The sequence below is a fragment of the Labeo rohita genome, chromosome 7 (assembly GCF_022985175.1).
Source record: "Labeo rohita strain BAU-BD-2019 chromosome 7, IGBB_LRoh.1.0, whole genome shotgun sequence".
In the NCBI taxonomy this organism is placed as follows: Eukaryota; Metazoa; Chordata; class Actinopteri; order Cypriniformes; family Cyprinidae; genus Labeo; species Labeo rohita.
Window position 1 is genome coordinate 18,355,197 of NC_066875.1, and position 13,411 is coordinate 18,368,607.

At 36.2% G+C, this 13,411-nt stretch overlaps 1 long non-coding RNA gene across 1 annotated transcript; it reads left to right on the forward strand.

The window, feature by feature from the left end:
* The first annotated feature begins 4,093 nt into the window (after positions 1–4,093).
* On the forward strand, positions 4,094–7,167 carry LOC127168378 (uncharacterized). The gene is made up of 2 exons (XR_007828101.1): positions 4,094–4,577; positions 7,129–7,167. It is a non-coding gene; the product is annotated as an uncharacterized LOC127168378 (long non-coding RNA).
* The last annotated feature ends 6,244 nt before the right edge of the window (positions 7,168–13,411 follow it).

The window sequence follows — 13,411 nt, forward strand, 5'->3', positions numbered from 1 at the left end:
TGAATTAGTTCATATAACCCTCATTATCACATCTCATTAATCAAAGTGTTTATACTAGATTCAAATATAATGGTGATTATAAAAACAAAATGTTTAAGCCACTACGAAATATGCTGGCAGCACCACACTAGCAGCTAGTCTTTATAAAAATAGCCCTCGATAGATTTTGCTTGACACTTCAGTAGTAACACCAAGTCTAGTTGAGTGCCACACTTATAGGAGAGCCCCCACCTACCCAGGCCCATCAAATCGGTTTTACCCAGAGCCCCGCCCCCTCTCTTTGTCAGCTGAATTAATTTGATACTATTTTTGAATTTCTGCGTTTCCCAGGGAAACCTAATGACGCAATGACGTCAATGCGGGTCAATAGCACAGTGATAGGCTGGTGGCGGGGAAAGCTGTGCTCTCCACCAACAGAAATGACACTGCTGTATCTAAGAAGCCCTGGTGTCCATTAAATAAAGCATATATATATATATATATATATATATATATATATATATATATATATATATATATATGTATATATATATATATATATATATATATATATAATAAAGATGAGTGAATGAATATAAAGAATGAGAAAACGCGTTTTAAACATGCAACTCGAGGTACAACACTAAAAACAAAATGATATATTTTGTCAGCAAATCTACGTAACTCTTCAATTCTTACCGTGAATGTGAAGATCTTCCATTCACAACGTCGCGTTCTCAAATCTGTGCAAAACAAGTTTGCTGGATGCCAGCCCTCCTTCAACTTCTCAATAACCAATTTCAGCCCCCACCCCCAAATACATTGGGAAAGCTGATACTTTCTCTAGGTATTTCTCTTCATTCAAAAAAAGCGACTGAGCTCATTCACGCAGGGAGCACTGTGCTCCAAGTACGCGCACGTCCGTGTACTCCGTCTTGTCTAGATTCCTCTCAGAACACTATACGAACATCACTTTTCACTTCGATGAACGACAACATGCATACGGTGAGTGATATCTGATTTCTTTCTGTTTCAGTTCTCAACTTTGTTTGGACTTCTAAACGCTTTTAAACTGACTAGACGATAAGTCTGCAGAGTTTGATTGCTTGTGGTTGGATTGTACAGGTATTTGGAGTATAGAGCTAAAGTAGATGCTACTTTTGCGTGTTTTGCCGGATTACAGAGAAGCGCACGAGTCTCACGCTTCAGTTTGTATGCTATTTGTGCGTTGCATTAAGTCTTTATGACTTTTTATACATCTCGATACTTGGAACAGTATTATAATAGTAGCAGATCATTCGTCCTTGGTATTATGCGCCTCTTTCACAACTTTAAATTCACTACTGCGATGTTCTCACAGCGTGTTGTTCTCATTGTTGCCGAGTGGTCACGATTCGCGCTGTTGTAACGTTTATGAATCGCACTGACTTCTCCGGTCCCCTTTTAGCTTTTGTAACGCGTCTGCGTTTTAAATAGAGGAAACAAACAGTGGAATAATGAAACAAGCTTTTTCACTAAGCCAGTCGTGTTCATGTTTGACTGCTCCTAACTTCAGTGTAGCAGATGAGGAACATGCGAACTATTTTTAAAACTGTAGCAAATCAAGTAAGTGAATATGCAGTCTGGACTGTCTAGACCGCCCCAACTCTGTCCTGCTGCACCCAGTAAGAACAAAGAAAGGACTTTGGTAAGAATGTGTTCTCTTATCCGCTGAAATAAGCGGACGGTGGGTTTCAGCACCACGGACAGCGACTACACGACTTTCTCAGGCCTCAGCACTTCGGACTACATTTCACATGAGACAGTACGAAGTACGTAGCAACAAGTCTACTGCTGCATGAACGCAATGACAGAATATGTGTTTTGAATATGTGATATCTTACAAATTCCACATTTTATATATATATATATATATATATAGCCTACTGCCTTTTTGTGTGTTGCGTCAGGGTTCTTGCAAGGACCGAGTAAACTCTGGGCTGCTGCCTCGAATGTTGCAAGTAGGGCACCCAGCCCAGCCTTCAATTCTTGATATTACAAAACGACGGTGTCCATTTTTAGCCCATTTGTTGTGTTTGAATGGATGCAGGGAACGTTTTATGACATATGACTCTAAAATCTCTCTGATAAATGTATGGACACAAAAATCGTGGCATCTGCTGCGCAGTCGTGACGTAGTCTAGGACTTGCATGAGGCCTCTGATCCAGAACTGGATTTTACTGGCAACGTCTGCTCGTCTTTGCATCATCATCATCACCATCAGCCATTGGCAGAACTGTTTTATGATTGTGTGTGGCGGGTGTTATTGTATATAGTATGGTTTCTGAGTAAGTTTTTTGTCCTTCTGTTTTCAAGTTTAATCATCGTGTCCGTTCTTGCTCTTACGCTGACATTATTGACGTGTTTGTGTGGTCGGTGTGAGCTTGTGTGTTTCTCCTATTGCTATAAATAATGTTTACATTTTCCCCTCAAGCGATTTTCATACTATCGCCTTAAACGATAAAACAGCCACTGAATCCAGCAGTAATGTCTTTCATTAAGGCATCGACGAAAGGAGGAGAACGTGACGTCAGTGCAACTGACGCAGCTTTGGATAAAGGAGGAAACAGAAAATACTTATTTTCCATACATACATAATTGCATTACAGGAGTTTGTCTATGATTGTATGTGTTATTGGTGATATGAATCGTTGTGATACAATTAATTGGGGCGTAACACCTGCTTAGATCATTTTAGCAGCCTTTCACAAAAAAAGAAAAAACGAATTCGCATCAATTCGAATAAAAGCAGAAATCACGATTAGTTTTTTAAAGGGTTCCATGTCTCCGAGCATCACGATCCTTTACGCAAACAAAGATGTGAACGCGCATGTCACGGTGATCACGTACAATTCCTCTGAGGAGCATTTGTGAGTGCCTTTTTTCTCCAAGTGCTCTAAAAATAGTAACAGCTTGATCCAGAAATAGACAGGGGTATCACCCTCATATGCAGCCTTCGTTCTGAGGCATAAAAACACACCAGGATGGCACGTTATGTGCTCTCGTTGTGTCCTTGAGATATTTCCTTGTGTTATTGAACGTTTCATTCAGTACTGACACAATGTATTTCTCTCTTCGAGGACTTCCTCCATCGGCGAGACCTCTCGCTCTCCTGGTGACCTCGGTTGCATGTTCTGGCTAGAAATATGTATTTCTGGACGGTTTTGTACGGTCACTTAATTCAGCACGCGTAGGATTAGTTACCACACGCATCATGTCAGGGAATCACCCTGTTTGCATTCAGTGAATGAAGCTGGAGAGGGATCACATTGGAGCTGGCTTGAATCACGAAAACTCTCAAATACGACAACAAAGATTGGGCTATTATTGTAGTTCGTGGCTGAAATCACATGACGAAGCCTCTGTCGTGTAGAGGAGCTGTCCGCCATCGGTGGTGCTGAAATCCATCGACTTTCGCTCACAACACTGCAGCTATAGTGTCCTGTCCAAAAAGCCAGTTGTACCTAAATGTACTAAGAAAGACGTTTACCAATGAATACAGCTGGTCTTTACAGCCTGTTTTAAACACAGAAGTCTGCTTTTGTGCATCTGAGCATTTCCTCAATAATTCAGTCTATCACATGCATTTAATAATTCATTCCCTACACGGGATCCTGAGGTTAGTCTGGTAACCCTGTTGAAAACACCATCTTAAACCAGACTAGGATGATTTGCTGGTCTTAAGCCTGACCAAGCTGGTTGAGATGAAAAGCTCAAACCAGCTTGGGAGCGAGAACCTGTGAGAAACCTCAAGACCACGTAAATGGCGACACCTTTGATTATTTATTTTTGTAAAGGAAAACCCCTCAATGTATTAGCCAAAGCATTAAAGGCAGCAAGGCTGATTTGTAAACATTCCGGTTTGTTTATAGAGCAAAAATGCGTGGTCTTCGTAAAAGCAGCTCGTCAGACTAAACATGTAGCTGTAAAATCTCGGTCATACATATGGTTTATGTTCATCACTTGAAAGACCAATCAATTCTTCACGTTTGCCAAACGTATGAAGTGGGTTAGAGCCCAGCGCTCCTTGGTAATTCATTTTTGGCGTGCGGTTTCATCGGAAACAGCACAGATTGGCGAGTCGTGACTGCTAAAGTGAGTAATGCGCGTCGGCTGCGTCAGTAGGGGCAAAGCGCTGGGTGCCGGAGACAGATGGAGGGAATCGTGACTGACTGGAGACTTCCACAAATGAAACCACAACCTCATCATGTCTCCACGAGAGCGCTATCTGTTAAGATTAGACTTAAATGTTAGGGTCTCGCTGTTCTCCCCCTGTCACTCTCAGTCCTGACCTTGGGATCCGGAGGCAATTCTACACATTCAGAGAAAAGCGAGTGTAGGGCTCTGTGGTTAGAGAGGAGTTGATGTGTGCGTGTGTGCTCGTGAGGACGAGGTTATTTTATGGTTGTGCGTGCGTGCGTGCGTGTGCGCGAGAGATGTGTGGGGTATCCAAATATAGCCAGACTCAGGGAATGATGTTCATTATTTTATGAGCCAAGGAAAGGAGGAAGCTTTGGTGACTACAGACCTAGTACACAAGGATCTTGAGGAACTTGTGGTAAGTGTCCGGCTGGATCCTTTTGATATTTATCGGCGGTGCTCATGCTTATTATGTGATATGCATAGATGCTTTTGTACTTGAGTGGATCGTTTCAGATGCTTTGAGTTGATACTCTTAGATTAACACCCGCGAAACCCGTATAATATAACACTTTCATGACTGGTGACGACAGGTTGGCACATTCGGATTAAGAATGCGCGCTTTGCAAAGACAACAACGAAGCAAATTTATTAAATGCATCGGATACACCGGAGGAGAATTAGTTTTCTATATTTTTCCTTTTTTCAAAAAGGGGGGTCCCTGTGTGAGAAGAGCACGGATTGGTCGAATGACGAGTTTTCGTATGCTCCAATGAAATCCTTCACTGCTCTCTATTTACTGTGAGCTGGAGCGCAGTAATTCCCCTCCTTCAACAGATCTATCGACTGACAGGAGTAGATCAGCTTTTTGCTTAACCACATCACGAACATGAGAATATGTACAGTATGGCCATAGGAACGGCAACGGAGCACGGATAAAATGACGGTGCACAGGCTCGGATGGCAAGGGAGTCGTACACCGGAGCGGATTCTGTGCATTTCTGCGCGAATGTGTAGAACTGGAGTCTACTGCACACGGTCCGGCCATTGACTACAACAACATGGACTGTTAGTAATTATGGACCAAGCCTGCAACTCAGATGTCACATTCAAAGCCTATGGAAAAGTCTTTCACGAATCTTTTTGCGGTCTGGGCTTGCTGTTCTCAACTATCAATGGGAAGCCCTTACCCCAAAAAGCATTTGCGGAGGGCACACACAGCGAATAATAGAAGAAAGCTCTCTCTTACTTCTGCTCCTCTTGGACTATCATCATACTCATCGCCAGAATGCCAGCCGTTGCAATTCTGATGAGTTATTAGCCAATGTGATTTATTATTTGTTTATTTTAAACTGGAAAAAAACGCGGGTTTTACTATTTTCTTTTTTCTTTTTTTTTTGAGTCTGGCACACCCTTTTAGTATCAAGTGGCTCCAACCGCGCCTTATCAATTTAACATGTGATTTAATTCTGAATTTTAAGAGTAAAGGTTGGGGACTGCATGCTTGCTATAATAACGAAAATAAACCATGCGATGCTTGACGCTTTTACCATGTGAATGAACAAGTGAATTAAAGCACAAATGCAATAAAAAGAATATTACATCTGGATCGTGACATCTTATTTGGAGTTTTGCAGAGACGCAGCTGACGCGCGGGCAGGTGCTGTTGCATACAGCTCGTGGAACATCAGTTGTGTTTGGAGAGTTACCATACAATTTCCAAACACGACTCGTGGCACTCCAGTGTGTTTAAATGGAAATATAGTCACAGCAGCCGATGTATGGACGAACCGACCCTTAAACGACTCCAGTTAAATCCAATTAAAACACGTTTGTTAGTTGCTCACTATAGGAACATGTCAAAATATTTGCTTGGAATCACAACGTTAATAGTAGTGTCACGTGTCCTTACCTGTGCCTAAAATTAAGGAAACGCAGCCAGTTATGTTGTACAGACATAACATATGGCATGTTTACACTTACCTTAACACACCATGTACTGTAAAAGTTGTAAATAAAACAAATATTAATATTGGAGTACGTTTTACAAGAAAATGCTATTTTAGTTTAAAAATCAGCATGCTTAAGTATGTCACTTGCTGGTTATTTGTAGTTAATTGTGAAATTTACTAGCAGTTTCTAGTTTTTAGACCAATTTACACAGAATAATTGCATACAACATAAAGTAAACTAAGGGAGTCTTCATAATCCACTCAGAATTCCTAACATTAGATTTATCCACACTTCATCAGGCAGAACACACACTCTCTAATTTAACTTTTAAGGAAAACTTAGCTTAGCCTCTGATAATGTAATGTGCTAAAGACGCAAAAGAGCATATAGGTACAGCAGGTGCTGTAAGCATGAAAATGCATTACTGAAGCAGTTAACCATGACAGTAACATCACTAAGTTTTTTAAGTTTATGCTGGTACGTATTATGTTTTAAGATCTGTGATTATGCATTTTGCAAATAGTTCGTAATATAATAATCTTGCTTTTTTATTGTTTCAGGACTTGCTGTTTAATGCCTGTGATAGTTTAGTAGTGATCAAAAACACTGGGACTGTAATTTTGCTATACGATTACAGTCAAAATAATTGTTTAATGCACTGTTTGACAGTGGTGTCAACATTATGTGGTTTGCAAAAATGAAAAGACAATTATTTGATATATACAAATTCAGAAGTTGTAAGTGTGTATGCATGTGCAGGTGTTGACAGTACTTTCCTTAATTTTGATTGTCTCTAATGGTCAAAATGAACAAAAATGGCTTAAAAATATTGTTTTTCCAGACTGGTTTATGACGAAATTGTGCCGTCTGTGTTCAGGCCTTTTCACGTGTTTGGTCCACTCACATGCTCTAATCAAGCAGACATAACACATTAAACTAAATCACTTTGTCTTGTAAAGTAAGTCTTTTTAAATAAAACTAATGTATAACAACAATGCATGTTAATTTGTGTGCAGGTTATTCCAGCCCCAAGGTCTGAGCTAAAACAGAAAGAAGCAGACAGACACACACAAACACACACAGAGAGAGGGAGGGATGGGAATCCGAGTCAACAGATCAGGACAGCCCATGCCTAAATAACAGATGCCATGCACGTAAATAATGGCATTTATGTGTGTTTTCTCAAATGCTTGTTATCATCTCATTGATTGTATAGGTACTGGATACCTGCTTTGTAACATTTATGCATTATCTTCTCTTTTGCTTTTTTTATGATGCTGTAGATTGCAACCAGATGCACTGATTGCATATTTATTGTAATTGTTAAGATTTACAGAACTGTACGTTTCTGGAATTGTTCATTTTTGGGTTTTAAAACTAAAATATGACATGAGGTTGACTCCCGTCCTCTAACTCTGTGTTTAAGAGGTGACAAGCTCATATCGTAACTACTCTAAACCATGTGTACAAACAGTGGCTTGTTATTTTGTACTAATTCATTAATAAGAAAATAAATGTTTACAGTGACAAATCATGTTTTCATTCTCATTCATTTTTGCAATGGGGTAAAATATCTAGACGATCTAGACTGATTCATTTGTTTTGGTAAACACACCACGCGTTAGGTTCAAAGCCCAGACGATCCTCGTGTTGTGATATTCAGCACTGTTAAACCCATTTCTATACTAACAGTTATTATAAAAATGATTAGATCTTTTGTAAAAGAATGAATAATTTCAGACATTTCAGTTGTCTATACATCAGTGCCTATTAACTATGCCTTTCAATTGTTAGATTTGCAAAATCAAAATTTAAAATCTCCAAAGTAAATTATTAATAATGTAAGAAGCAATGTGATATTTATATATATATATATAAACTGAATATGACTTCTATAGCCTGGATACGGCACTTTGCACATGTACAAATTCAGGCTTTTGCACAACGTCATTAAAGAAAGGCCCAAAGTCTGCAAACGTATCTGATTTTATTAACATCTGAATGTACTGAATACATTTCTTGGTGAATAATGCCTTTATTATGTGCTCTACTTATTTCTACTTAATAATATATATATATATATATATATAAATAATAATGCAAAATACGTAAACATTTTCTAATAGAGCAGATGCTATGTTGACAATTTATTTTCATTTATTAATTTCAGTTTTATTTTCTTTCCAGCTGTCTTGGCATTAAGCATTTCAGTCTCTGCGTGAAACAAAGCGCAGACGTTGCTCTGAAAGGCTGCTTATCCCTTAGGTTGACTTAACCCAGCCTCATCTACAGACACAGACAGCCTTTAACATTTTGTATGGCTTAATACATTGTTTAAACTTGCAGTTTCATTACTTAAAGCAGGTTGTGGTGTTGAATATTACTGATGTGCACTAATGTGCGTTGTCAGTCTACATCTATCACTGTATGATTTTGAACAATTATACAAATTAAAACTCAACAATCTTTCTCTTTCTTTCTTTCTTTCTTTCTTTCTTTCTTTCAAAAAGACTAACAAACTTTTATATTCTTAAAATCCATGTCATTCAAACAAGGGATAACTTACCTCACCAGAACATAGAGAGAAAACAGATTTATTTTTGTTGTCTGGTAGTTTTCTAGCACGGCGTATCAAAACACATGACTCATGTCATAAAGTGCTTCAGTGAAATTCAGATTATGCTGGATTTATTTAAAAAGATTTAAAATAAAATGACTTCTGTACATATTTTGTTACATTTTAATGGACATGGATATAAGTTTTAACTCCTATAGTTTTTTTCTTGTTCTTTAAATCATGACAGACTCAGTACTATGGTGTTATACATCAATTTAAGATACTGCAAACTCACCCTGAAACAATTCATATGATCTTAAATTATGCATTTTAAGACTTAAGTATTAAACAATTTTGAAGAGTAAGGCGTCTGCCAAAAATAATGCTCACAGCCGAGATGTGCAGAGAACTGGCTGCATTTTTTTTTTCTCACGGGCCACCTTAGAGATCTCCTTAAAGATTTTATTTTATTTTTTAATATGATATAGAATGTGGGTTTATATAGATTACATTAGTTTTTTTTCCTTTCCTTTTTTTTCACTCACTTTGAAATATACGTGTTGTTAAGTACGCTTTCAGTAAACATCAAACTCTTCCTAACGCTGACCTATACAGACTAGACTATGATAATTACAGAAGAATATTTCATTGTACTGCAAATAATCATTTCTCATTTGCACAATTAAACTCTGGGATTGCAGGTTCACTCCCAAACGAGAGCAAAGGGGGAGAGCTCTGCATCTGCACACACCAGTCGTTTCGGTCTGCCATGTTATAGGTTTTATATTTTAAAATTTTAAATCACAAATTATATATTTTCAAAGCTACTGAATTTATTTCTAATACGGTATACTGAATGGCTGTAATCTGATAATAAAGAAACTTCTTTATAGGTCTTTGTAATGACATTTTACCTTTATATTATTTTAGAAGGCACCTAAATGATTTAGAGTTATCAAAAAATGTAACCTAAAAACCGTCGTCCCTTTCCACTTTATTGTTTGAAGATAAAGCCATTTCTACGATAACACTTTACAATAAAGTTCATTAATTAACATTAGTTAACTATATAATTTAATATGGTCTAAGAATAAACAAGTCTTCTGCAGCATTTATTAATCTTAGTTAATGTTATTTCAGCATTTACTAATGCATTATTAAAATCACATTGTGTTTGTTAACATTAGTTAATGCACTGTGAACTAACAGGAACAAACAATGAATGACTGTATTTTTATTAACTAACATTAACATTAACTAAGATGAATAAATAGTGTAATAAATGTATTGTTCATTGTTCGTTCATGTTAGTTAATACATTAACTAATGTTAACAAATGATACCTTACTGTAAAGTGTTACTGTTTCTACATATAACTCGTATAGACTATTGAAATGATCTGAATCAGACTAAAAAATCTTAAAATTGACTTTGTTTTAAATAATTATTTATACTATCTGTGAGATCTGCTGCTAACAATGTTCTGAAATGATAAATCAATTTATTTGAATTATTTTGTTTAAATTTGTTAAGTTGTTATTAGTGACGTACCACATTCAATAATTCTCATGAATTTAGTTGCATTAAACCTGCAGATTTATTCACCTAACAATACTGTATATAAATACTTGAGGACTCAAAGAAAAAAAAAGACTGAAAACAGTTTATGTATTATGTCTGTTTTCAATTTATAGATTCTTCAGAGAATTTTGCTTTTGCATTATCTTTTATGCTTTTTAGCTATTATCCCTAATTTTAAATATTAAAAATAATTTTAAATTATGTAGATTTGTTGATATTATGTCAAATCACGCCCCCTCAAAACTGTTGTAAAGCAATCAAATCTAAGAGGTTGGAGGGAATTTGGCAGATTTAATATACACATGCACTCACACAGACACACTGAGACTAATCGATCACATTTCTGCTTGTTTAAAATATTTAGTCTGTCATTCCCATCTTACCGTCCAAATCATGTAATCTGGAAACATGGAAATGTCAGCTTTCCAGAATTTTACTTATTCAGTTGTTACTCTCCATTTTGTGTGTAATACTGTGAATGCTTTACTTTTGCTCATCCTTTTATTGTCTGTATATTTAAATTAAGGCTTATAAAAGTCATAAAACAATTTAATTAGCTAAATGCAGTCATACCTGTGTCCTTTCTGTCTGACATGCAATATGTAGTCAAATATTAAGGCAGGATTGCCAATACAAACCAAAATGTTGTTTATTAAGAGCCAGACACATATATGTGTTATTATAATTTTGACTGTAGCATATTAAAAAGTAAACCTTAAGCAGAATATTCAATGCAGGCATTTATATAACAAGTTAAACAAGTTGTCCGACAGTTTGTGAAGTCATACCGTCATAAACACCAGACGTATGAGAAACATTTTTTCCCATCATGTAAATGCTGTTTATGGTTTATTAAAATGTTTAAAATTTACACTGATCTGGTCTGCTTTTCCTAAAAGCACTGTAAGCATCACAGAAACCATTTGCACCAGTATGTGTGCAAATGACAAATGTACTGAAAAGTTTTCCTAAACCTGACAAAATGTATTTTTGTGGATGCCCTAAAACTGGTTCGAAAATAAGTACAAATGTTGTAAGGCTTGAGTTAAGGTTAGTCTGTTTTTAGTGTGTTACAATGTACATGTTTGTTTTAGGTGTATGTATCCATGCTCAGGGATCTGAGTTTCAAACTATTTTGAGATTCAAACTATATATCTCTTGTTCAAACTCTCTAGTTGTCTGGTGTCTTAACATGCCCACTCATTACAGTTTTCTTAATCAGCTTTGTCTTTTGTTGTTTGCCCTTCTTTATACATTTTATTGTTCTGACCGATGAGTAATAGCCACCTCAAAAACAAATCTGCCAGTATTGTGAAAATGAGGATGCATTGTGAAAAGAAATGTGTACTTACTTTGAACGTACATGAGTACTGCACGAAGCATGAAGCGCTTTTTTTTTTTTTTTTTTTTTTTTTTCAGAAACTGTAGATGAGTAAATAAAAAAACAAGACAAAAGTGAGAGTAATATGGAAGCAGTCATATGCAGTAGGTAAACCATGAAAGCATGCATGTACAATTTGACAAAATGTGGGTTACTAGTGGGAACCAGTAAGAACATAATAATCATACTATTACAAAGAGGGTAGTTCAGCACTTTGAATATTTTCTATAGCTTAGAAGATGTTTATAATATTTGCATGCAATATCACATTAATATTGCTTGTTAAATATCACTTTTTTTCATTAAAAATACTTTGAGTTATTTTCAAACTTAACCTCAGTAAACACACACACACTCACAAATGCACACACACACAGATTGTGTTTACATATTTAATGGGGACATTCCATAGGCGTTATGGTTTTTATATTGCACAAACTGTATATTATTTCTCCTTATCCTAACTCTACCCCTAAACCTACCCCTCACATTTTTAAATTTTCAAAAAAACTTCATTCTGTATGATTTATAAGCTGTTTTCTTCATAGGAACCAAAAATGTCCTTACACAGACAGGGATTTTGGATATTGCCATCTTTGTTTGAACATTTTGCCCCCCATAATGTACATTATTCCTGAATCACACACGTACACACACTGAAGTTTTCACTCAAAACTGCAGGAAGATCTTGCAGGCTGTGTGTGTTATGGGCATGTAAATCTGCACTCTAAAAAAGATGGTTCTTTATATGTAGTAACAATTCTATTTAGAACCATAGCGTCCCGAAGAGCTCTTTTATGCTGAAATGGTTCTTTGTATTGAATTTTAGGGTTTTTATTCACACCTTTTTATGTTTTTCAAATCTGTAACTGTCAAAATCACCTCACTACTAAATTTCTGGAGCTCAATCATTCAAAATCACAGACTGTCAACACACTCTCGACAGGTAAAATTTCATTCCATAAATTTTAACTGGTTTCCTACCAGTCAAGTGTGAGCAGCTCTGTTCAGCTGAGGATACTTCTCTCCTATTCTCCACTAAGTAAGTAACAGTGATATTGAATTTATGATCCATATTGTTCGAATTTTAAATTACTACTTGGGTTTATAAATAAACATGGGCAGTCACACACAGAAAAAAGAAGAAAAAAAGTAAACATAATTGTTTTTAAACAAATGGAAGAGACACATTGTAACTCTAAATTAATTTGTGTATTTCTATCCTGATGCTGTGGCATCCCACAAACTCAAGCATCTGCAAAGAGAAACTGTCACTCAAAATACACACGTAATAATGGACATAAAGGCCTCATAGAGGATTGTGAAGATATTTCACTGGAACTGGATTGAATTGTCTTCATTCATTTATTTTATTTCTTACTGTATTTATTTACGTTCAGTGCTGTTGTTACTGTTAGATTACTGTCATTTTTGTTACAATTTCCCATGTCAATAAAAAATGTTAAAGTACCTGACACGGCTTGCTTTTTTAAAAAAATGCAAAACACTAATAGTGGCTATAAGATATTATAAGACCATGCAGATGGCTGGGTAAAAACAATATATATATAAAAAAAATTATATATACAACTACTACTACTACCACTAATAAAAAAAACAACAACATTATTCTTAAACTGAAGTTTCTTTATAACACTATTAAAGTCCTATAGCACTTGCAAAACATGGTTCTTTATGCAACCTTATAAAAGGGTTCTAATTAGCTTTAGAAAGGGTTTCTGCTATTGTTACAAGCCGAGGAACCCCTATTTGGTACTGT